Below are 25,356 nucleotides of genomic sequence, written 5' to 3'. Positions count from 1 at the left end.
GATTTTTCAAAAACAATTCTCTTAGAGAGAGATAGAGTGAAGAAAAAGGTTCACACATACTCAGCTGTAGACAGCCTCATATTTACATAAGCCATGAGGAAATTAAAAGTCAGGGTACTACGGTGTGTTTCTTACAAGTCCTATGAATGTTAAATACTAAGAAAAATTCAGTTTTCACATTCCACTGAGATGAGAATTCTCTGAAGCCTAGAGATCTCGAAAGGTAGAATTTTAACACCATCTTACATTACAAAAACTATGAAATGGCCATCACCTAATTTTATCTGTAAATAAAATAGCTCAAGTATGTACTTATTATCATCTTTTTAAAATTACATACACTTTTTGTTCAAGCTCAGAATTTGAAATAATGAGAAAACTGTGTCTAGGAATTTAGCTATAGCAATTAATCCAAAGGTTCAAATAGAGCCTAGTGTGTGGGTATCCAAGAGCTGACAACTAATTCTTACAATGGCCAATTCCATCAACAACCAACATAAAATATTGACAATTTAAAAAATTGTTCCCCTGAGACAGCTAGATTGATTTGCAGTTTGGTTTTCACAGATCCAGTACAGTCTTTTTTCAAAATTGAGATTCTGTCTTATTTTTATTTTTTGAGACCTTATAGATCAATGAAGAAATACATGTCATTGTCTTCTGGAAGGTGCTTGGTCCCATCACTTGACCACTGCAGTTCTTCGGTCTCCTCATAGGCATTTTGAAACATGATGCCTATTTCCCATAAGGCTTACCAGGATATTCTGAAGAGATCAGGCTTTTAAGAGCCAAATACAAGTTGTTAGCTCAAAATCTCCACCATTCGTTTAACAAATGTATCTAGTGCAAAGCATTGTCCTAGGATCTCTGGAAAAGACACAGGTGCAGGAGACCTGATTCCCAGTCTAGGCCAATTAAGAATCTAGTGTTGGGGTGGGGGGGTGGTGGTGGTGGTGGCTCAGATGGATATACAGCTACATATAGAATTTAGGAAGAGGTGGCAGTTGCTTTGATATAATACCAACAGTCAGTCAGCATTTATTGCATATTCTCTTTGGCTGGAAATTTAACATGGTTAAATGCTTTACATGTATTATCTCACGTTACCATCTTAACACCATCACGATATTCAAATTATTTTCTGTTTTACAGAGGAGAAAATCAAGGCTTATAGAGACTAAAGAATTTTCCAGGGGTTACACAGCTGTAATAGTGAGAAAGAGAACTTAAGCTCGGATGTTTAGGTCTTAAGAGCCTCTGCTCACAATCACCATACTTTTACTCTTTTCCAATGTCTCTTTATACGTGTAGATGCTATGAATATTCAGTGGAGGATCAGATACTTTAGACTTAGGAGAGGATGGAGGATTAAAAAGTAGCACTGGGTCTGTGTTCTGCAAGACTGGTACAAAGGGAGAAGGGGGAAGAGAAATCTAGGAAGAAGAGAGAGTAGGAACAAAGGTATGAGGTCAGGAATTTTAGGGTCTTGCATGGGAAATCTGGACACGGTTATCTCTGCAGGAATGCCTCCCATCTCATTTAATTCCTCTGAGTGTAGCATCCTGAACTGTTCACCAATCATCTATCAAGCAAAACCTCTCAGTTGCTCAGTCATACTGGCAACCGTGTGTGTGTGTGTGTGTGTGTGTGTGTGTGTGTGTACAATTTGGATGGTTAACACATTTGTCTGGAGAAGAACTAAAGCAGGAAGGTTCACTTTTGCTGGTGTGTGGTCCAGAATATTTTGCTATCAATGCATATGCAGTGTGGCAATGATATCCCAGGGAATGAACTCGAGCCCACTGAAGAAAGAAGCAAAAACCCGAAAAACAAAGTTTGAATGTTAGCTTCCCTTTGGATTAATCTATACCTCAAATGTATGTTTTATGTTGGTCTGTTGTGGCATTATGTCTTTTGCATGAGCATGGCTCGGTACCTTGTGTACCTTGGCATAGGGTGCCATTGGAATTAGGGGATGCCATTTCATTGAATGGGAATGCAAAAATATTATTTTTTAATCTTTGTATAAGTGGCTAAAAAGAATGACAGTTGGCAGCTTTTCTCTCTAATACATCTTCAAATTGCTGAGTTAACTTGCCTTGAAAAAAAAAACCCAGCTCGCGTTTAAAGGAGAGTTCACTGGTTATAGCTTATCACCTCTGACCCTCTGGCTCTTCCCTGCTGCGTATACCTTTGGAGTTTTATCCAACTGCCATACGGGTCAGGATCAGATGGCACGATTCTGTTTCTCAAAAAAAGTAAGGAGACAAATTATGAGAATTAAACAGGCCCAAAGAACACAGTTGGTCTTTCACCTTGAAAATATTCCAGACGGGCGCCTGGGTAGCTCAGTCAGTTAGGCGGCTGCCTTCGGCTCAGGTCATGATCCCAGCGTCCTGGGATCGAGTCCCGCATCGGGCTCTCTGCTCTGCGGGGAGCCTGCTTCTCCCTCTCCCTCTGTCTACTTGTGTTCTCTCTCTATCTCTCTGTAAAACAAATAAATAAAATCTTTAAAAAAAAAAAAGAAAGAAAATATTCCAGACATAGGTAGGCTCTAGCAAGGAATTACAATTTTAAAATAAACTTAGAATTTTTTTAAAAAGAGGGCCGTTGGGGCTTCCTTAGCTTAGTTTTACTACGAATGCCTCTACTCAGCCAGCACCTCTGAGAAATCATGAGTTTGGGAGCTTTCTCCTGGTGCCAGAGGACTCTGTAGACATGCTTGCATTTGCCTTTCGTTCTTGGTACATGTAAATGTGGAATCGTTTTGTACTTGAGATGGGCACACTATGCCATCTGTTTAATTTACCCTAACAGAAGAAAAGTTATTCTTCCCCTCATATGTAAAAAAAAAAGGCAAAACAAAAGATGTGAGTATAGAGCAAAGTAAATGGATAGAACCTTCCATTGTCCTCATACGCAAGGTGAAGCTGCTGTGAATGCTGCTGGGTAGGTCTCTCACCTAAAGGTGAAGATGAAGCAGCACCTGATATCTGGGAATTAGAAAGATCCTTGGGCTGGGATCCTGGAGCAACTGGAATTGTGAGGTTAGTCTGAGAGTCAAGGTTATCAAAAGGAAAACCAATTGGCTGGGTAGATTCATGGGTAAATGCTGGTGAATCCTAAACAGAATAATTTTCAGTGTCTTGGGGAATGTTCAGAGAGAAATCAGTGGAAGCCAAGAGCATCACATGCAACTACAGAGTGGTTCGGGCACCATGGAGAAGATCTTGCTTCCCATCCAGCACAACTAAACCCTTGGCATTACATGAAGAGAACCTCTGGATGTCATAGGATAATTGATTTTCTCATTCCTCCTTAACTATTCACAACACAGAGTATAAATAACAGGAAAGAAATATGGCTTGTATGTGAGGTTTTTTTGAGGGGGTAAATGGCCAGATGGTTGAATAAGGGCCAATTAGCAGGAGGAAGAAGTGCCTGAATGTATTCTACTGCATGTGGTAGAAAGTTCAAGAAAATGTGTTTGACCCAGAGGGTTAGGAAATACTTTGAAAACACCCCACAAAAATACAACTCCTGTGAGAGTTGAGTCATAGGGGTGAGACATTGGATCCAAGCTTCAGAATCTCCCAGTGAGGGGAATCTGTGAAGATGCAACCTCCATCTTTCAGCCTTTTGCTTGGGAAAGTTGTTCTGTAGCAGCTGAGGAAGACCTGGGTTTAGGCCATATCTGGGGATCTCTGGCTGAGCTTGCCTTGTGGAGAAAGGGGACAGAAATAGGTGCCCCTTATGTCCAGATGGAAGATTAGCAGCACTGAGGACTCTATGAGGCCCGCTATGGCATGAAAGGTAAGAATACAGGAATAGAGATTCACAGAGCATTGAAACTTCTGGAAGTTTGAGCAAAGGCAATGGGTTCTCTCTCTCTCTCTCTCTCTCTTTTTTTTTTTTCCTGGTTCTCTCCTCCCTCCCAAACTTAAATCTGAATTCCAAGGATTTTAATCTTTTCACTGCATATGTTATATAATTTAAGGGATTGTCGTTGATCATTTGATTCAACTCCTTTACATGTCCATCAGAAACAGTTGCGTTTCCCACAAAAGTACAGAACGCTTTATATAAGTTTCACTTGTTCATTCATGTCACAGATGGAAACTTAAAAAAAAAAATCTCCTCCCCTTTTTAGTAATTAAATCTTGTTCAGTGACTGATTATCAGGGAACAAAATCTTCACATTCATATATGAGGTACAAGAGTCTTCACTAAAATACAAAAGAGCAATGAAAATGAGAAAGAACGTGGAAAGATGCTAAAATAAACATCCACAAAATTGCCATCTAAAATTACGCTCGCACACAATTGGAAGTGGGCAAAAATTCAACTGTTTTGGAAAATCCTGGTCCCTCTCCCTCAAAAGGCCTGATTGTTGATGTGCACAAAAGGAAAATTCTAAGGCTGGAGCAATTCCAGCAAAGTTTGAGAACCCTGTGAGATTTCCGTAGTTCCCTATATAGTTGGAATCTCAGAAAATACGCACTTGTAATGAAAACATGCAGACTCTTAACTATAACACTGCTAGCAGGCATTGTTATAATAGCAAGATAATTTAGTGATAATGGGTGAGTAGGAAGAAAATTAAGTAGTTTGCTAAGATACAAAAAAACAAAAAACCAAAAAACAAACAAACAAAAAAACCCTTAGCCAGAACATATTTGGCTTCATGTTCAACTTCAAATGCAAAGTCAGTTCATTAGTGTAATTTAACCTTTCCATATGTCTTTCAGTGATAAATTCCATTAATACATTGGAAATACCAACTGTTAAGCATAGTCTGTGACTGTGAGAGGTACTGGAAAAGGTGGGTTGGACCATGATTCCCTCCTGCCTCCTCGAGCTCAGCAAAAATGAGTGGATGGCAGGTTTTTACCTTTCCTGTCTACAGTAAATGTCCTCATTCCACTCCACTCAGCCTGAGCCTTAGGGCAAGCCAGGGTTTGCAGCCATTTACTATAATAATAGCAAGACAATTTAGCAGTAATGGATAAGTAGGGAGCAAATTAAGCCGTTTGCTGAGATACAGAAATGAAGCCAGAAAATATTTGGCCTCATGTTAGGCTTCACATTCATAGTCAATTCATTAGTGTAATTTAGTCCTTGCATAAGCCTTTGAGTGATAAATTCTACTAATACATTTGAAATGTCAGCTGTAAGAATAACTCATTGAATGTTGAGTAAAATTAAAAGATGGGCAAAAATAAATCCTTCATTTTCATCTCATATGGGAAGATTTATGAAGGCCTTTGAGAAGAAGCATCTGTCTGCTAGTTGTAAATTGAGAGTATTAAGGGAAAACTTCGGAATATTTTGGTTACATTAGCAAGGGGAATGTATTAACTCAAGTGCTTTTGAGATCTTTCCCTTTGGGCCTGAAGATTACTCTTGATGAAGAACATGTGAACTTTTAGAATTCATTTCTTGCTTGGGAACAAAGGCCACAGTGCAAACAATATTAAATGGTTGGTGTTTTGGGGAGTGGTTTCTAAGAAACACAATTATATGTGGGATGTTGATGACTTTTTTTCATATGGATATGGTTTTCTCTATGCTTGTGAGTGTTCCCTTTCAAGCCCATAGAGGCTGCAAATTAGAGGACTTGGAACTGAGATGGAGAATATAAGCAACTAGTGTTTGATTCCCTTAGTAAAAAAATAAAAAATAACAAAAAAATTTCAGTCCATTTCACCACTTAGTTTCTCTTGATGGAGTCTTAAAGTTGGAGATCTTTATAATAAAATAAATGTTTATTCCAGAAAAAAAATGGAGTAAATGGAAGTAAATTTTCTTGAGCAACTATTACATGCAAGATGTTTTATATAAATTAAGCTTATATAAATTATCTCATGCCAGCACTCCTCATCCCAGTATGAATGTGTTTACTCCACATCATATATCCTTCCATCCTCTGTCTGCCTAGATCAGTAAATAAAATTGATGGAATATAATTTGTAAGTAACACTGTTGAAACTCTAATCTCTGTGGAGACTGTAATCTGCCTTTTTCCACCCCCTCCCTGTCCTCTGTAATAGCATTTGTGCATGTTAATGCTAAAGAGTTAAATGTTTGAAGGGTTTAAATTTCTAAGGCCATTGCTATATATAATTGCTCTGCATTATTTTAAAACATTTTCAGGAAGTTAAAAATTGTGAAACATGTTGTATTCTCAATTTATAGAAGAGGAAACTGCAGTTTCAAAGGAATAAAATAACCTCCCCAAGGACAGCAGCTAATTAGTAAAACTGGGATGAAAACCAAATATGCCTGAGTCCACAGAGTCAGACTCAGGCAGAGGTTTGTTGGCAAGGGTGAGCCTGGGATATCCAAAACTGACTCATGGTAACAGACTTCTGGCAGCGTGCTGTGTCTGGAGTGATCAATCCCACTCTGGTCCTGCGGTCCTTTTCTCCTTGTCAAGGTGCTAATTTTGGCCACAGATATGTTCTTAACTCTTCCTTCTCTGAATTGTCATCTCTGGCTAGACACCCTAGTAATGACCCCTGTGTATCCTCATGTCCGATTTAGGCTTGCGGGGAGGATGTGGTATGCTGCCTACTCTAGCCCTTAAGTCCAGACAATGGGGCCCTACTCAGAGGCCCATGCTTTCTTTAGAAGGTACTATTCTGGCCCTAGCCTTGTCCCTGCCCACGGGGGTTGCCAGATTTAGCTAATGAAAATATAAGATACCCAGTTAAGTTCTAATTTCAGATAAACAATGAATAACTTTTTGGTATATGTGTGTCCCAAATATTCTATGGGGCATATATATACTAAAAATTATCCATTGTTTATCCCAAAGTCAAATTTAACTGGGTGCCCTATGTCTTTTCTGGTAATCCTGCTCCCCATGAGCCAAAAATATGGGGCTGTATAACAAAGAATTAATCTTACTCAGTGAAATGCTTGGCCTTTGCCATGTATCCTGGGAAGTGATCTCTAGGAAGAGTGTCACTGTTTATCTGGGGGTCCTGGACCACACATTAGATAGTCTAATCACATTAGACAGTGATTTATGAAGAGATATTTGGGCCATATGCTATCTGCTCTATCACCAGAGGGTATGGAAGCTAAAGGCATCAGTTTGAACTCTGGAAGAACTTGACACTAAACTCAGTCATGTGGGAACTCAACCATAAACGTGATTGAGCCCCAGTAAAAACTCTGGACACCAGAGCTTGGAGTAGCTTCCCTGGATGGCAATTACTCTATGCATATTTTCACACATTGGATGAAGAGGAGTTAATGGTGCCTATGATTCCCCTGGGAGACTGAAAACTCTGCATTTGGAAAACTCCTAGACCCTGCCCCATGCCTCTCTTCCCCTTCGATGATTTTAATCTGTATCCTTCCTCTGTAATAAACCATAACCATAACAGCTTTCAGTGAGTTCTAAGAGTGGTTCTAGTAAATTATTAAAATACTGAGGGTGTCTTCAAGACCCATGAACTTGCACTTGGTGTCAGAAATAAAGGCAATCATCTGGACTGTGCTCTCTAAACTCTCAGGGTGTGGGGGATATGCCCATATTACCCCCTGTTCTATGGTTTAGCCTCTAAACTATGCTTCAAGTACTGGGATTCTGGAATTCTCTACCCAAAGGGCCCTGAGCATGCTTTCAGAGCCTGTGTGAACCCCTTCATCAGAGCTCTTCAAGGGTGGTACAGCACACTTAGGCTAGAGGGGTGGCTAAATGATGACTACTGGAGACAAGTGGGTATAGTGTGGGTGCATATATACATGTGAAGAGTTTTCCTTTACAGGACTGAGCTGGAGTGAGAAGAGATTGGGAGAGGGGCTCCTTGAGCAAAAAAAAAAAAAAACCCTTAATCTCATCTTCAGTCCCTGAATTGCAGATGTCAAACTAACCTCTGTGGAATGTCCTGGATTCTAAAAAGCTGTCTACCATAAAATCCACCTCTGAATTAGCAGCACCTTTGGGTGGTGTGGGAGGAAATATCTCACTACAGTTAATGCATTTATTAATTGTAAGATGCATTTTGTTTTCAGAAATTTAAAATATGAAAAACATTTTAAAGTTGAGGAAATATGGTATATATGGTATTATTATGCCTCTATGTCACTTGAGAATTTAAAAAGCTTTCCACACCTATTATCTTATTTGTTCTTCATGATGACTCTTTCCATGGCAGTCAGAGCACCGTGACATGCCCATCTTCTAATCTACCAACAGAAAATATCCTCCTCTTCTTTTTATCCTCTTCACCAATTACTAAGACCCATCTGTAACCTGAGAAACCCCCCCCCAACAAAGCCTGGACCTGCACTTCTCCCGATCTTCACGTCTGTGTTTGGCGGGGAGAGGGGCATATCCCTGTGATGGTCTGGGGCAGGGAGAAAGGAAGGAAGAATTAACTGTTACCATGGGGACAGAGCTGTGATGCCATGCCTTCTTTGAGAGAACTTCCTGGGAAAGAGCAGAGCATCAGGCTTGAAAGGGAGAACCAAGAGCTCCCACTGTACCTGGAGGGGAAAGGATGGGTCTTGGTCTCAGAGAGGCTGGGTCCCATGGAATTTTGGACAAGCCACTTACTCTCTGACCTTCAGTTGCCTCACATGCAGAGTAGGAATGAGGATTTCTACATTAGGGGTTGTTGGACTATTAAATGAGACATCACCTGTTTTAATAAGTTTAAACCTAGTATAGTTCCCAGCATAGTAGACAATCAGCCAATCGCAGCTCTAATTATGATTATTGCCAACTCTTCCTTGGAGGTAGCTTTAAGGCAGAGTCCTTCTCTGTGTCACTTGGAGGACAGAGAAAATGCAAAGAGGAATGAGTCAGAGGTAATGCAGACACAGCATTTTAGTATAAATGGAACCCAGAGTTCTTTCTAGGAAAAAGAGAAAGTGGTGGATCTTTCTGGCATGTCCAGCACAGGTGGGGCTGAAACCTAGTGAATAAAAAGGGCAGGCTTTATCTATGACCCCATAATTAGAAAAGACAGTGCTTAAGTGACTTGTTGAGACTGCTTCATCTTCCTGTTTTCTGGCCCCTTCCTTCTGCTTTCCCTTGTGGTAGGAATAGAAACTCTTAGAAAACCATAGAAAGGCTGTGTATCATTTTCAGAGAAGTGAGGAGAGGGAGAAGCAGGCCCTGCCTGGTCTGAGAGAGTAGGTTATGATCTGAAATCATGAACAGTCGGGTTGAAAGAGAGACCAGCAGGACAACTCCCTAGAAGTGAGTGAAAAAGGAAAGGGATGACCCAGAAGTCTCTCTTACTTGAGGTCTCGTTAAATGTACTTGGGCTAGGGGCTCCTAAAATTCTCTGACAACTGTCATTAAATGGAGAAGAATCAGCAAGGTCAGTGGTGAGGATAGGCTGATCAGGAGGAATATGGAGAGTTCTGCTGCTATCATCCCTTCTCCTGACCTGGGAAGAGAAAGGACACAAACATTCTAAATAGAATCTGTAAGTTATTTCCCCCAAATCACCAGTGATAAGCCATATTGGCTGGATTCTGTACAATTTCCATGAAGGAAGCCTAGAAATGCAACCACTATTTGTAATGCTTTTTTGGGGGTTGGGGGGCATTTTCTGACTTCTCCATTTTTTAATTTCCCCACTGATCAAAAAATGAATTTCTGGAATGGAAGCCCTTCTCAGAAAAATGATAGTTAATTCTGCCCACCTGAGTATAGAAAGATGACTGGTGTCTGATGCTTTGTTTCAGACACAGGGCCAACTGAGTCTCTGGAACCAAATCAAAGAGGGTTCCACGTGAATGCTATGCAGAGCAGGCAGTTGACCCTGGAACATGCAGTGCCCCTGGTAACACTCTCGCTTTCAGTTGGATGGAACTTGAAGCATATCTGCTCCCAAATCCTCACTTTAGTGTCTCCCTTATTTATGCATCTCCCATTTCCTCTGAGAGCCCCCCTCTTCCCTGCAACCAGGACAATAGTGAGAGTATCCATCCCATTTCCAGGGAAAAACCTACTTCTTCTATAATGCTATATGGATTTTTCTCAACTCTGAACTCCCAGAGCAAACTGAGGTTTACACTCTAAGGATCTAATTTTTAAAATTTTATTGTTTTATGAAATATATATTAATGCTTAATGCAGCTAAATACTATCTTCCCAATGATATTGTCATTTTTTTTTAAGGGTAAGGGCAGTCACATACTTCTGTACCTCACAGAGCACTTTTCAATCCCAAGACCCAAGAATGTCCTTGTAGATGTAGTTTGTTCAGACAGCAATGACTGCCACCTGGTTAATTTTTAACCACAATCACTGCCATCATCATTGCATATATAACCCCATATCACCACTGCAACTAGAAATTTTGTATAGTAGTTCAGAGTTTACTGTTTTCACATGTAGTATTTTATTTTATGTTCACGAACACCTTGTAATTTAGGCATTATCCATTATCCCATTTCACATACAATAAAAATGGAGGATAAAAGAATCACATGCGTTTCCTATGTGGCAGAACTGCAAGGCAAAACTTTTTTAGGTGCTCCATAAATACACACCTTGGTGAATTTCTGATCATAAAATAACAAGACTGTTTTCAAACAAACACTTAATAGTATTGCTCTGAGTATATAATAAACCTCCCCAAATTTTAGTGGCATAAAACACAACCATTTTCTTATGCTGCCAATTTTATCCATCAGGAATTTGGACAGGGCACAGTGGGGATGGCTTGTCTCTAACATGATACCTGGGCCTTACCTGGGTAGATCACATGCTTGAGGCCATATGTCTGGGGTCTTGGTTCTTTTCCATACAGCATCTTATGGGACTAAAATGTCTAAGATAGTTCTTACACTGGCATCCAGGAGAGGATGGTTAGAACATCTGGGACTGGTCTTTCCACATCCCTCTCTCCTCATGAGCTTTCCATGTGGCAATCTTGGGCCTTCTCAGAGATTGGAGGTCCTAATGGTAGTCAAATTTCCTACAGGGTCGGTGGCACTGAAGCAGGCAGTTCAAGCTATTAAAGTGGAGGTGCATGATTTCTCATGACCTGGACTCAGAAATCATGTGGAGTCACCTCTGTATCATTCTGTTGGTTATACATGGCCAGACCAGAACAGGATGGGAGTGGACAACATAAAAGTATGAATTGGGGGAAATGTGGCATTGTATACTTCTCCCTTTGATTCTGTTAATGTTTCCTTCACATATTTTGGAGCTCTGCTGTTTGGTATATATGTTTATAATTGTGATATCTTCTTAATTAATTGACCTCTTCATTAATAAGTGTCTCATAACAGTCTCCTGCTATCAGGGTTTTCTTTTTTGCCTTTTGGTTTTGAAAGGTTGAGTATAATTGTTTCATTGTGGGTCTCTGAGTTTATCATACTTAAAATTATAGCTTCTGGATTTATAGATTCATGTATATCATCGAGTTTATCATACTTAAAATTAGAGCTTCTGGATTTATAGATTCATGTACTCCATCCAACTTCATAAGGTTTGCTCATTATTTCTTGAAATCTTCTTTCTGCTCTGTTCTCTCTCTCTTCTCCTTCTGGGACTCCCATAACATGTATGTTGGCCCACACTTGATGTTGACGTATAAGTCCCTTAGGCTCTGTTCACATCTTTTTATTCTTTTTATTTTTGTTTCTCAGACTCAATAATTTCAATTTTCCTATCTTCAAGTTAGCTGATTACTTCTTCTGCCTATTCAAATCTGCCGTTGAGCCCCTCTAGTGAATTTTTCATTTTAGTTATTATACTTTTCAGCTCCAGAATTTTTGTTTTGTTCCTTGTTGATATTCTTATTTTGTTTATACATTGTTTTCTTGATTTCATTTAGCTTTTGCTCATGTTTTCCTTTAGCTTTTTGTACATATTTAATGCAACTTTTTAAAAGTCTATCTAGTGAGTTTGGTATCTGGGTTTCCTCAGAGACATTTTCTGTCAATTTGTTTTGTTCTTTGTTTTTTTTTGTTGTTGTTGTTGCAAATTGGGCATTTGGATATTATAGTATGTAAAACTCTGGAAATCAGTTTCTCCCTTGCCCCAGGTTTTTTGTTTGTTTAAATTGTTGAAGGCTGTAATACTTTTTTTTTTTTTTTGAGACTTTCCCAAACTATTTTATAAGCAAACCCTATTCTTTGTCATGTGTGATCACTGAAGTCTCTGCATTCAGCAAATGTTTTGAGAGATTTCCTTGAATGCCAAGAAGTCTCCCAGTCTTTGCAGATTGGGTCAGTTCTGGCATAATCTGTCAAAATTTAGCTAGGCTTGTTCTAAGTCTAGGGATAATCCTGAGGTTAAACTTTAAGGTCTTCTCAGGTATTTTTTGAGCATGCATCTTGGCTGGATATGTGTGTAGCTTTAAATTCCCTCATATGCCTTCAGTGTGTTAATTCCTCACAAAGAGTCTCACCCCAGCCTCTCCTCCAGCCCTTAGGTAGTCTTCTGTATGTTTCCACCTATAATCCCATGCCCCAGCCATCTGCAGGTCTATAGTTACATTGTAGCTCTTATGAGCAGAGCTTGCCACTTTTCCTGCCCAAGTTCCAGTGTGGGCAAAACAGAGACAAGCACATTGTATCAGTCCTTCAGATATCTCTCAGAAAGGTTAGAACAAACATACACAATAATTTACAAATAAGTTCTGCTTTGAGGCTTGCTGTAGGGAGCTGAGAATCAAAATACTACTGCATGAAGACCCAAACCACTGCTATGCCAGGGATTCCCTCCCTCCTAAGGCAAGAGTGAGTAAGAATGCCACAAAACTACTTTTTTTTTTAAAGATTTTATTTATTTATTTGACAGAGAGAGACACAGCAAGAGAGGGAACACAAGCAGGGGGGTGGGACAGGGAGAAGCGGCCTCCCGCCGAGCGGGGAGCCCGATGTGGGGCTCGATCCCAGGACCCTGGGACCATGACCTGAGCTGAAGGCAGACGCTTAATGACTGAGCCACCCAGGCACCCCCACAAAATTACTTTCTTACCCTTCTCAAGATGGTTTTTTCTTTTTCTTCTTTTCGATTTTTTTTTTTGATAGGTATTGGTTTGGTAGCTATAAGCCTTTGTTTTCCACAGTTCTGGTAAGGTTAGTTCAGATATTTCTGCTTGTTTTTTTTCTTCTTTTTTTTTTTCAATATTATTGTCAGGGAATAAGAGCTTGGAAATTCCTAGTTCACCATTTTGCTAGTATCACTTGAGAAGTCTGAAGTGCTATTATTTATTTATTTATTTATTTATTTAAGAGAGCGAGAAAGAGAGAGAGAGGGAGAGAAGGGGGAGGAACAGAGGGAGAGGGACAAGTAGATGCCACACTGAGCATGGAGCCCAACACAGGGCTCAATCCTATGACTCTGAGATCATGACGTGAGCTGAAATCAAGAGTCAAATGCTTAACCAACTGAGCTGTCTGGGTGCCCCAAGAAGTCTGTAGCTCTATTTTAAGAAGCTGCTTTTGGAACTGATCTTGTCTATTGCATGTAGACCACATGAATTATTATTTCCAAAAGTAAATTCCAAATTTTTAGACTTTTAAAACTGGTTCAAAAATGGCTTTCAAAATTAAAAAAAAAAAATGAATGTATTGGAATGACAGTTCCTTATTTGGATTTGCTAACGCTTCTCTTTTTTTAGAGCAAACATGAGCCACAGTAGCTTTCTAGCATTATAATTCTTATCAGCATTTAACTTGCTACTAATTACTTCATAATTATAGCCCCACTGCACTCATAGTAAACCTGGAGACTGACTTTAGACGTATTACTAACTTTTAAAATTGGTGAATTTTGGAACTTCTGTCCTATTATTGTTTGACTATCTTTGATTATATTTTTCTAAATGAATGAAGATGACTTTATTCTATCCTTCCCAAACCCTGGATGGAGCCAAATTCTTCTTAACCTTTCTAAAAATGAGTTCTAAACAAATGTTTCCATAATTCACTCTCCTTGAAAATGTCTTCCAAAGATCTTTTGCAGAATTTTATGTATTTGACTTCTAAAAGGAAAAATAAAAACTGGTGAATTTGATCAAGAAATTTTCCTTTGCTTTGCATTTAATAAAGTATCTTTCTTTCAAGCCATTGTTCAAAGACAAAAAGAAATGATAAGAAGAGTCATGGTCCTGGAAGCATCCCCCTTTATCTTTTTGGGAAGCCAAGTTCTATTGAAGAAGAAAAAGCAAAGATCTAAAGCTATCTATGTTCACAAGGTCATCATGCAAACAGGCCAGATGAGGCAAATAGCAGAGTGAGGGATATATTTCTGAAGATTCACTATGAGGTCAAAAAAGAACACAAAGCTTTTCATTTATAGAATATTGTCTCAATCAAGAAACAGACTCTTAATTTTAGAGAACAAACTGATGGTTATTTAGTAACCATTCTTACTCACTCTTGCCTTAGGAGGGAGGGAGTCCCTGAGACAAGGGGATGGGGATGGGTTAAATAGGTGATGGGGATTAAGGAGTGCACTTGTTGTGATGAGCACTTGGTGATGTATGAAATTGTTGAATCACTATATTGTACACCTGATACTAATATAACACTGTATGTTAACTAACTAGAATTAAAATAAAAACTTTTAAAAAGAGAATACTGTTTCTATTTTGGCACAATGCAGGATTATGTGCATCTGATTACAATACAGAATTCTCTAACACTTCTATTTTCAACAATGCTGCAAGGCCTTACTCTTGGGGGACCAGAGTAAGAAAAATGCATAGTTGCCCTAAATTTATCTGCCCTCACCAGGGCACCTAGGGTGCTGGTTAATAAATGGCTCCTCACTTGCATACCAGCTGCATTTGCTCAGGGCTTTTCCAAAGAGCTCACTCACCTCACATTAGTCAGCAGCTTCCTATAAGACAAACCTTCACTTTGCCCTACTGAAGGATTATTCAGCCTTATAAAACATACCAGATTCCCCATTCTCAGTAGGACATTTAATTAACCCCCACTGATTCACCAAGCAAAACAACCGGTAAGAAATTTGGGGCTTTTCATTGTGACCCTAGGATATCCACCCACTTTTTGGTATTTTGAAAATTTTTATCCCAGTTGCACTCTAAGTTTTCAGAGTACAGACAGCACAGAAATAAATAATTTCTTCAACTAACCCAACAGCACTGCTGGACCATCCATTTGGTCTAAACTGAACTACCTACTGGGGAGAAGTAGGAAGGGAGCCTTTGTGGAGCAGGGTGTACACAGAGTGCTGTGTGTGCACAATCACTCAGGACTGTTACAGAGAGGTTGCCTGGGAAGCCCTCTTGTTAACCTGAGGTTACAGCACCTCTCAGCATGCTCCCTAAAGGGTAGCCTTCCTTATAAGAAGGTTCTACCATAATATAATTCATATAATGAACTGGATTCCAGAGAAAAGTAGGGAAATACTTGTGCATGGGTAGATACTGATCTTAAACTTCATTTTATCTGGCCTTTGGGCAATTACAGACTAATATCTCCATTCTTGAGGGAAAAAAATACACCTTCAAAGTCTTTAGCAATAATACATGAGCTTTAAGTACCTAGCTGGAGCCTGAATAGGCTTTTCTCTCCCTAACCCTCTAATATTTTTTGTTTTCAAATTTGTATATGGTTGAAGTTTATTCACTATCCCTCTGTGCTAGGAGCTTTTCTAACTTGTCTCACTTAACCTTTGAAATTGCTATGTGAAGTTGTATCACTAGCCCTTTTATAACACCTAATGCAGTTACTAACACATAGTAGGTTTTCAATAAATACTTGGTGAATGAAGAAAAGCTAAATGGATAAATGAATGAGTTTATAAATGGGCTCAGATAGTATTAAGCAACTTGATCGTAATTACAGAGCCAGTAAGCTGAACTCATATTTAGGGTTAAAAAAAGGGGGTGGGTGGTATTGCAGACTTGATTTAAGCCAGTTTGCCCATTCAACATTTTTTAGTTATTTTGGTATTCATCAGTGGCTTCTGTTATAGATAGATGGGACTAATGTCTCCTCACAGATTGTATTTATCAACAAAATCAAGTCCTAAGAAGGAATTCTGTCATACTTCCATAATTCATTAGCAAGTGGGTACAAGAGCAGTCACACATCCATTTCTTGGAAGCTTACTGGTATTCCTGCTCCTTATCCGGACAAACAGCTTGCTTGTAAAATGTACCCCCAAGGCAAGTGCAACAAATATTCTGACAGCAGGATAACTAATCTTCTGGCTGGATTAAGGAACAGCATCCTCTGTTAAGTGGGAAAACATAGGACTGTAGAAATTCCAGACCGTGGACTTGCTCTCAAGAAGTAAAACTACTGCCTGCAGCTTCCTGTTCCTCATTCATGAGAGGGTGAAGATGCCTGGACAGACCTTCAAGCCAATTCCTCCTGAACCATTTAGAATGTGACAAATGCAGTACCTAAGTTGTTTTAATAATGGCTGCCTTGCTTCGCCCAGGTATGTCTTTCTTCCAGAAACCGCTGAAATCCTTGAGCTAAAGCTACTCCCAGATATGGCTACCCATGGGAAAAAAGGCTAGAGCAAAGATGCTGGACTTCTATCTGGAAGCCTCCAGAGGGTGCTCTCTCTTCGGGCACTATTGTTGAAAAGCAACTACTCCTTGGACTGCAGCTCTGTTAAACATGGTTTGCTGTGTTACCCTGCATCACCCTGGAGGTAGGAGTGACTCAGAAGTAGAAGGAACTACCAGGGTTCCAAGCTACTCTTCTTCACTTGACATACATCTCTGGAGAACTGATCCTGCCAGGAAAGCCCTGAGGGCAAAACACTTCCTTCCTGTTTTTCTCTATTCAAGGCAGGAAGCAGCTAATATGTACTTTCTGAGTGATCATCATACGGCGTGCTCCTGTGGGCCACTGTTGCCTGGTAAGGCTACTTTTGATTTTTTCCACAGAAAAGTATTGAGTATATTTGAAGATTTCTGAGCACCTGAGAGTTGGTATCTACCAAGCTGTCGATCTTCATGAGGTAGGGCAGGAAACATTACTCACTGGAGGCCGTGGTTGCCAGCCCACTCATGAATTACCCAACTTTTTATGTAGATAAATGCCATGACAGATCAGTTATTAAATATAAAATACACTGTGCCACATAAATCTTTGTTTCCCATTGCTTGCTTCTGGGCTGAGCTGACTCATGAGATGAGTTTGAAAATTAAAGCCTGGGAAATGTAAGTGCAGAAGGCTTGCACAGAAAATTATAAAAGTGTGATTTGTGAGCTTGAGAGTGGGGTAAAGCAGAGGAGATAGTGTGTGGGGATCAGAGGACATCTACTTGGAAATGGATCTCCATCAGGAAAGCCAGACATGCCTGGAAATGTGAGGAAAGCTGTACTTTCCAGAGCATTCTCTAGCCTGAGGAAGTCACCACTCAGGCTAATAGCTGCAAGAATCATGGTAGTAATCTTTCAAAAGAGATTTTCAAAAGAGATTTTTGGGAATTGGTGTTCGTATTAATCATTACTCTTTCTGTTCCAAAGAACAGAAACCAAACTAAGACAGGCTCAAAAAGAGCTGGGGGATGGGGGGAAGAAAGAATAATTTATCAATTCAGGTAACTGAAAAGTTCAAGACTGGGTCTAGATGCCCAAGCTATGACATTAGGCAACCGTCCTTCTCCATCTTTTGCCTCTGCTTTTTGCTCTGAGTTGGCTAATGAGAGACCAAAGATGGCTAGTAACAGCTCCAGGATTACTTTCTTCCAACTTAAAAACACCAGCAGAGTGTTTATTTTTCTTGATATCTTTGGAGATTATTCTAAGTAGTTTGCTCACATATCAACTAATCTCTTTGGCCAGGCCCAGGTCTAGTATCCATTCCTGGAGCCAAGAGTAGGATCAATTCCAGCTGAAGCATATGGCCTGAAGGGAAATAGTGGCTAAAGGAAGAGATAGGTTCTCTTAATATGAGGGGTGTTGAGCAGGCAAAAACAGGAGGTGTTCACTTCAGAAGTATTATTGCCTTTGGCCATATATGTGACGAAGGGGGACCAAATTAGGACAATTAAGTTTCTCCACGATATATTTCCACTTCCGCCTGAGAGACTAGATGGGATTCTAAAGATATCATCTTTTCCTTCCCTCCTTCCTTCCTTCCTTCCTTCCTTCCAGACAGTAGCTGAACACACACTGTGTTCCAGGCATAGTGTTAAGTGATATAGATGAACAAAGATAGTGTTCCTAACCCTCAGGAGCTCTAGAAGTTTCCTGAAGTCTACATCAATCCTAAAAAAGGTAGTATTAGCTTGAAATCCTTTGGCCTAAATGTAGTGCCTAGGGAAATCTAGTCAAATGACTAGAAAGAGATTCTTGTATGTAGACATGATCCAGGCTCCACAGGATTTTCCAGGTTTCTTTGTGTGGAGAGTCATTAACCACAGAACCACAGCCCACTCAATTTTGACACCTTAGGCTGTACTGCAAACTTTGAATCACAGGGTAATTGAAAATAGTTTCTACTGTATACAAGCTAAGAGTAGACATTATTGCTTATTGGTTGGTATGGCCAAAATGTTCCTAAATGTGCCCTGTATATATTGTACAGGGAAGATTTCTTGGAATTACTTAAGCAATTAAAATCCCCCATGACATTCATTATACACAATCGAAGAAACACGATAAAAAGCATTTGTTAATTATATAAGTAATGCAGTCCTGTAGTAACCAACACAGCCCTGTGAGCTGCGGGCATAAGCACAGTGCTATTGGGGAAACTGTCTCTTCTCTTCATATTAGTCTTGCAGAGTTTCATGGAAAAGACAGGATTTCCTGACTCTATTTTAATTTCACTTTGTAATCACTCATACTCGGACATTTATAGGCTAACTGTTTCACCAGCCTGCTTTCCTTCATTTGTATTTGTGCTGGATGTTATTAGAATAACATTTGATACTATCACCAGAGATGGGAGATGGCCTGTATGAAAGGACAGAATAAGACAAACTGGATCTTTTCTAATTGCAGCCAAGCTACTATCTTTAAGATAAGAAAGCAAGACACTTGACCCTGATCATTATAAGCCTTTGTTTTCCTTTCTATAAAATGAGGGGAGTAGTCTAACTAGTGCTGCCTAAGATTATGGAAGTGTTCTATATTTGTGCTGTCCAATATGGTAGCCACTAACTATATGTGACTTGTGACTAGCTGGTGTGACTGAAGACTTTTTTTCTGCATTTTTAATTTCACTTGAAATAAATTATTTTAAATTGCAATGTAAATAGCCAAACCACCATAGCTGGTGACTACCATATTGGACTACATAGGAAGCACGCTCTATAGTCCCGGACAACTCCCAAATTCTAGGGGTTTAGAACTACATGTGAAGATTGTTAAGTCTGGGTTTCTCTGTATGAAAGTCCTTTTAAGCATCAAAATCCATTTTGTGTTCTCAAACAGTGCAGTTTCCATTCAGCTTTCTGATTCAGCTGAAAGATGAGTAAAGGCACATGTAAACAGAAAAGCTCCCGGGGGAATGAACATCATCTCAACAGGGCTCTTGTCAGTTGAGCGTTCCAGCAGGATCCCAGAATATATTACCTTTGTGAACTATTCTTCTGCTATGGCAGCCAAAGACACACTCCAATACTGCCGGGAGGCTGGAGCCTTTCTCCCAGGCTTTCCTGATACAGGCTGTTGTTTCAGACCCACGAGGCACACATACCTGCAGTGAGACTGTGTCTGTACCAAACAAGATGACACGGAGGTTTAAAAATTACTGGTTAATTGAACCAATAATGATAGCCCAGCATGGAGGGCAAGATCCCCAAAGCCAGAGAACATTAAAGAGAGAGACAGGAATTACCACATTGCCTGGGACTGAGTCTGTGCAGGTAAACACTGCTTTTAGTTTGCCAGCTGGCAAGTGTCAATTTGAATTGGTCAGTGTTCCATTTTGAAGGGCCGAGGCTTTCTGCAACATTATCATCCTTAGGACTGCTAGGTCCACATCAGATAGCAGAGTAGAAGGAGGTGAATCATATGTTGAACCCTGTTCAGACTATCCCCTGAGTGGCAGACCAGCTTTCTCCAACTCTGCTTTACGCCTCAGTGCCCAATCCATGAGCCCACCCAGCTCAAGGTGTGGAAAGTCACCTTGAAGGACCCATTTGGTACAAAAACTTGGTTAAACTTACAAACGTCCAGTAGTTCTTCTTGATATCTTTGCCCCCAAAGGATTCAGACAGATGAGACAGCATAGCTAATGGAAAGAGGAATGACCACCCATGCCCAAAGTCCCACTCTGACACCAACTTATCCTCTAAGGTCTGAGCAATATAAAGGATCATGAGAAACAATTTGGATTGTTAACTGCAGTGCTCTTGCTTTATTCAAATGCCATGGATGCCACGTACAAAAGCTTACAAAGTGTTGCTTGACCTCCTGATCAGAAGTGGTGCTGAAAACCCCCCAGAGTTTGCATTTGAGGGATTCTGTCAGGACTGGCTCCTAAGGGGGAGGCTCTTACTGTCTGGGCACCCAATGGTTGTCCTAAAATTCATTTTATTGCCCCTTTTCCTGTATCTGGTTTTCCCAAATGGTTGTCATTCATTCATCCAGCAAATATTTACAGAGCACCTTCTGCCTGTTAGAAACTATTCCAGAAACTGTTTTGGTAGTGAATCAAATAAACCTTGATGGAACTAATATCTTGATGAGAAAGATGGAGTATAAGAAAGACAAAGACAGGAAACAAATAAATATTTAAATGTCGGGCAGTGGAAAGTGCTATAGAGAAATGCAGCTCAGAGATGATGATAAGGAATGAGAGACTGCCATTTCTTACACAGTAGTCAGGGCAGGATTCTCTCTGATAAGAAAACATTTGGGTAGAAACTAGATAGAAGTGAGGGAGTGAGCCATTTTATTAACGAAGGAAAATATGTTCCAGGCCGAGGGAATAGTCAGTGCAAAGGCCCGGATGCTGGAGGGTGTTTGGTGACTTTGTAGAACTGCATCGAGACAGTGTAGCTGGAGTGGTGTGAGCAAGGAAGGAAGTGGAAGAAGATGAAATCAGAAGTGTGTGTGTGTGTGTGTGTGTGTGTGTGTGAAGAACATGTAGGGCCTCATAGGCCATTGCAAGGAATTTGGTTGTTACTCTGAATAAGATGGAAAGCCACTGGAAGATCTTAAACACAGACCTGGTAGGACCTAACTTACTGGAGTTTCACTTTGGCTGCTGTGTGGAGCAGAGTCTATATAGGGATGAGAGTGGAAGTTAATGACCAGTGGAGGTGAAACTAGTGGAAGTGAACCATTCTTAGAGTCTGATTTATTTTATTTTTTTAAAGGTTATTTATTTTAGAGAGAGAGCACGGGCACATGCACGTGGCGGGGAGGGCAGAGGAAGAGAGAGAGAGACTCTCAAGCACACTCCCTGCCTGACGTGGGGCTTGATCCCACGACCCCGAGATCATGACCTGAGCCAAAACCAAGAGCCAGATGCTCAACCGACTGGGCCACCCAGGCGCCCCCAGATTCTGATATATTTTTAAATGTAGAACTAACAGGATTCGCCAATGAACTGGTTGTGAGGTGTGAGAAAGATGGAGGAACAAGGACTGACTCTAGGGTTATCACAAAAGCAATTTCTACTACACCATCTTTGTACGCTATAACATAAAGAATGGCAGACGTTTGCCCGAATAAGATACACAGATACATGAGGCTTCTGCCACCTCTTCTAGCCAATAAGGAGCATTCAGCCATTCAATCTTTCTGATCCAGCAAATGGCACAGTTTGGGGAGTCAAAAAGACTGGTAAGAGAAATGCTATCAACCACTTATTCCTTCCTTAAGACATTAGCCCATCCTGGGTCTCATTTCTTCTGATAGGATTGTTGAAAAAAATTAATGAAGTAAGTATAGCACCAAGCATGGAGTCTGGCCTACAGTAAGCATTCAGTATAGCCGTCCCTACAAAAGCTAATTTTTATTATTGTATATCACAGATTAAACAACCTATAAAATCAGGGCAATGAGCTCATTCTCTTTTATGTTGGTATCAGTTTATGCTCATAAAAAGCTTAATTTCATTCTCCTTCCGACTTTCTGGAGACTTGGAGGGGGAGGGAGGGGGAAGTGGGGTATGGTACCCAGTGGGAAAAAAGATAATTCTTAAATGAAACTGTTGGCTCTTTCCCTTCACATTGGTGCAGCTGCAGAGTGGGAGCTCACATCAGAGTCTATCATAAAGCAGCTTTATTAAAAATAGTAATAATAAAAAAAGGATCCAGGTTAATTCCAGCTATTGACCCTGTGGGCAGCACTTATATGGGCAAAAGGGGATGCTTTCTGATGCTGGTATTGATTTTCATGTATAAATCCCTCCTCACAGAATCCTCTCCTCATTGCAGCCAGGGTAAAAGTAATCACTCTCTTTATGATCACTCCTTCAAGTTAGACCCCAAGCCATTTGTAAAAGAGAGGACAAAAGCCAGGAAGGGGAGCCCTGCAGGAGGAAGGCATACGAGATATCTCCTCTTATGAGTCCTGAAGTGGTCTAAAGACAGGTGAGACAGTGCCGGTGTAGTGGTAACCAGAACTTTCTGCAAAATTCACTGAGGCTGTGTCACGGGAACGGATTGTTCTGTAACTGAAGGGAGCCTGGAATAGAATCATAGTTCTCTCTCCTTCTCTCTCTGCCTGTCTCCCTTTCTTTCTCTCTCTGCCTTTTCTTCTCTCCCCTCTCCCTCCCTCCCTCTGTCTCAGCTTGCCCCACTTCTCCACCCCCCCAACTCTGTCCCACACCTCAAAGGGTCTCATGTTCATATGCATAGACACACCAGCCCTTATGTCCAAGTTTATTCCAATACTCTTCACCTGTTCGACTCATACCCAGCACCAAGACAAACTTTGAGCCTGCACTGTAGTCCAACAGCAAGACACACACTTGTGGGGACACTCAGGCTCTGGAGGTAGGCTTACGGCTGTAGGTCCAGGAAATCCTAGGTTCTGTATACCCAGTGTACAGTCTAGAACTGTGCTGTGTCATAAAACAACCATTAGCCACATGTGGCTATGGAGCTGCTGAAATATGGCTAGTCCAAACTGAGATGTGAGCAAGTGTAAAATACATACTGGAATTTGAAGACTTAGTACAAAAAAAATAGCATAAAATATTTCAGTCACTTTACATTGATTATATTTTGAATTAATTATATTTTGGATATATTATTAAACTTAATTTCATCTGTTTATGTTTGCTTTTTTTTTTTTTAACATGCCTACTGGAAAATTTCAAACTACACATGTGGCTTGCATTACATTTCTATCACACAGAACTGGGCTTAGACCAGGGGTTCTCGGTGTGGTCCCAGAACCAGCAGCATCAGCATCAGCTGGGAACTGGTTAGAAATGCAGATCCTCAGGCCCCACCCCACACTTACTGAATCAGCAACTCTGGGCTCAGGAACAAGTGTTTATGAAGCCGTCTGGTGACATGAGGAGAACCATGAATCCAGATGCCAGGGCAGGCTGGAGGGGTGAGTTCTCCCAACTCGTCCCTGGACTGGACCCCTTGCCCTAGGTGGCAGAGAAATGCAGGCGAGTGGCCAGAGGAGGCCCCTCTACAGTCTCAGAGCCCCAGCCTGAGGACAGAACTAGTTCTGCCTTAGCCCTTCCTCCACTGCCTGCCTGGGATTGTTCTCTGCAAGGTGTATTTATTCAAAGGGGTTCAGTCATCTCGCTAAATAAAATCACTCACTTAGGCTGGTAAATATTGACTCAAGCTGTTACGCTTTCATGTATTTCAGCAACTCCCAATGTTTGAGGGCTCAGCAAGCAAACAAGAACAGGTACGGGAAGTTATTGTGGTGTTTGGGGCCCCTGTTTGTTTTTGTGCAGCTGATGCCTGTTGCCCATTGTGTAAGGCTGGTTCCTAATGACCTTGTTATGGAGCACTCTGCAGTTGTTAAGGCCAAAGGCTTTAATAGAATACAAATACCTTTTACATCTCTACATCAAGAGTTTAATTGTGTTTTGAAATATGCTGTACCCTAAAGGCCTCTCTTTCCTCAGCGATGTACATCCCCCTAATAAAACCTGCAAGGAATGGAATGCATAATGGGGTGGCGTGTAATGAGCAGATTGGAATTCAATCTGAAGAGGGCTCCTGGTATCCATTCTGCATAGATTTAAGAAGGTCTCCAGAGCTGGGAGGGAAGACGTGGTGGAGGGCCACCTCATGAAGGGCTGTAAGGAGCTGTGGTTTTAAAAGAATTGGAAAGTATCAGAAATCTCTTGTAGGTTTTTGTGTTTTCTTTAATTAGCCTCTTGGTGCAACAGAAATTTTCTTTTATTTCTGATTCTAGCTGGAGTGCTGGGGGCAGAACTCAGAGAGGGAGGTCACATCTTCAGCAAGCCCAGGGTTAAGGAATGGATCCAAGAGGTGTGGGGGCGGGTGTGGTAGCAGCCTGGGAATTTGGGGACAGAGCAGAGGGTAGGGTGGGGGGAAAGGAGGGATCCTCAAAGTCTGTCCTCCATTTCTTCCTTTTAAATGCCACTCCCTTATTTGTTCTTTCATATCATTTTCTCTCCTCTTACTTCTCTCTCTCTCTCTCTTTTTTTTGAGAGGGAAAGACCTCTTACCTCTCTCTTTCTTTCTTTCTTTTTTTTTTTTTGAGAGGGAAAGAGAGAGCACGTGAGCTGTGGGGAGAGGCAGAGTGAGAGGGAGAGAGAAAATCTTAAGCAGACTTCCCGCTGAGCGTAGAGTCTGGGTGGGGGGCTCCATCTCATGACCCTGAGGATCATGACCTGAGGTGAAATCAAGAGTTGGATGGTTAACTCACTGAGCCACCAGGTGCCCCTCTCTTTTCATTCTTGGTTTTCTTTTCTCCTCCTTTCTCCCTCTTCCTGCATCCTTCCTTTTTCCCCTCTGGGAATAATGTGGAGACAGAGAACTGCTTAGAGGAAAATGGGAGGGAATTAGCGGCTCAATAAATTGGATCCAGCGTCCACCCCACTGCAGACATGGGTGCTTACAAAGGCCCTTACACGTCCTATTTGAGCATGTGGGTACTGGCACACACATACACAAGTGTAAAATATGTAACAAGATTCTTCAGCTGCTAGCCCACAGCAAAATATAAAAGAACACTGTTGCCAAAGTGACACTGACCTGAAAACAGTAAAAGATTTTGGTGATTTGGGGTTTCTTCTTTAAAGTGACCATGTGGGGATGACTAAATCAGCCACTGCACGCAGGCTGCCATAACAAAATATCACAGGTCGGGTGGCTTAAATAGCAGAAATTTATTTCTCAACATTCTGGAGACGGGGAAATCCAAGATCAAGGGGTCTTCTGATGTGGTTCCTGGTAAGTGCTCTCTTCCTGACTTGCATATGGCCGCCTTCTCCCTCTGTCCTTACATGGCCTTTCTTCAGTGCCTG

General features: G+C 40.9%; 1 long non-coding RNA gene across 1 annotated transcript in view; it reads left to right on the top strand.

Moving 5' to 3' along the window:
- Positions 1-15,621: 15,621 nt before the first annotated feature.
- LOC145716927 (uncharacterized) overlaps positions 15,622-25,356 on the top strand; it is a 69,952-nt gene continuing 60,217 nt past the window's right edge. The window contains exon 1 of the long non-coding RNA XR_014139867.1: positions 15,622-16,837. This is a non-coding gene — a long non-coding RNA (uncharacterized LOC145716927). The remainder of the gene's footprint in view (positions 16,838-25,356) is intronic.

The sequence above is a fragment of the Leptonychotes weddellii genome, chromosome 14, assembly GCF_054177405.1.
Source record: "Leptonychotes weddellii isolate Sample4059 chromosome 14, ASM5417740v2, whole genome shotgun sequence".
NCBI lineage: Eukaryota > Metazoa > Chordata > Mammalia > Carnivora > Phocidae > Leptonychotes > Leptonychotes weddellii.
This window is presented reverse-complemented; position numbering and strand designations above follow the sequence as displayed.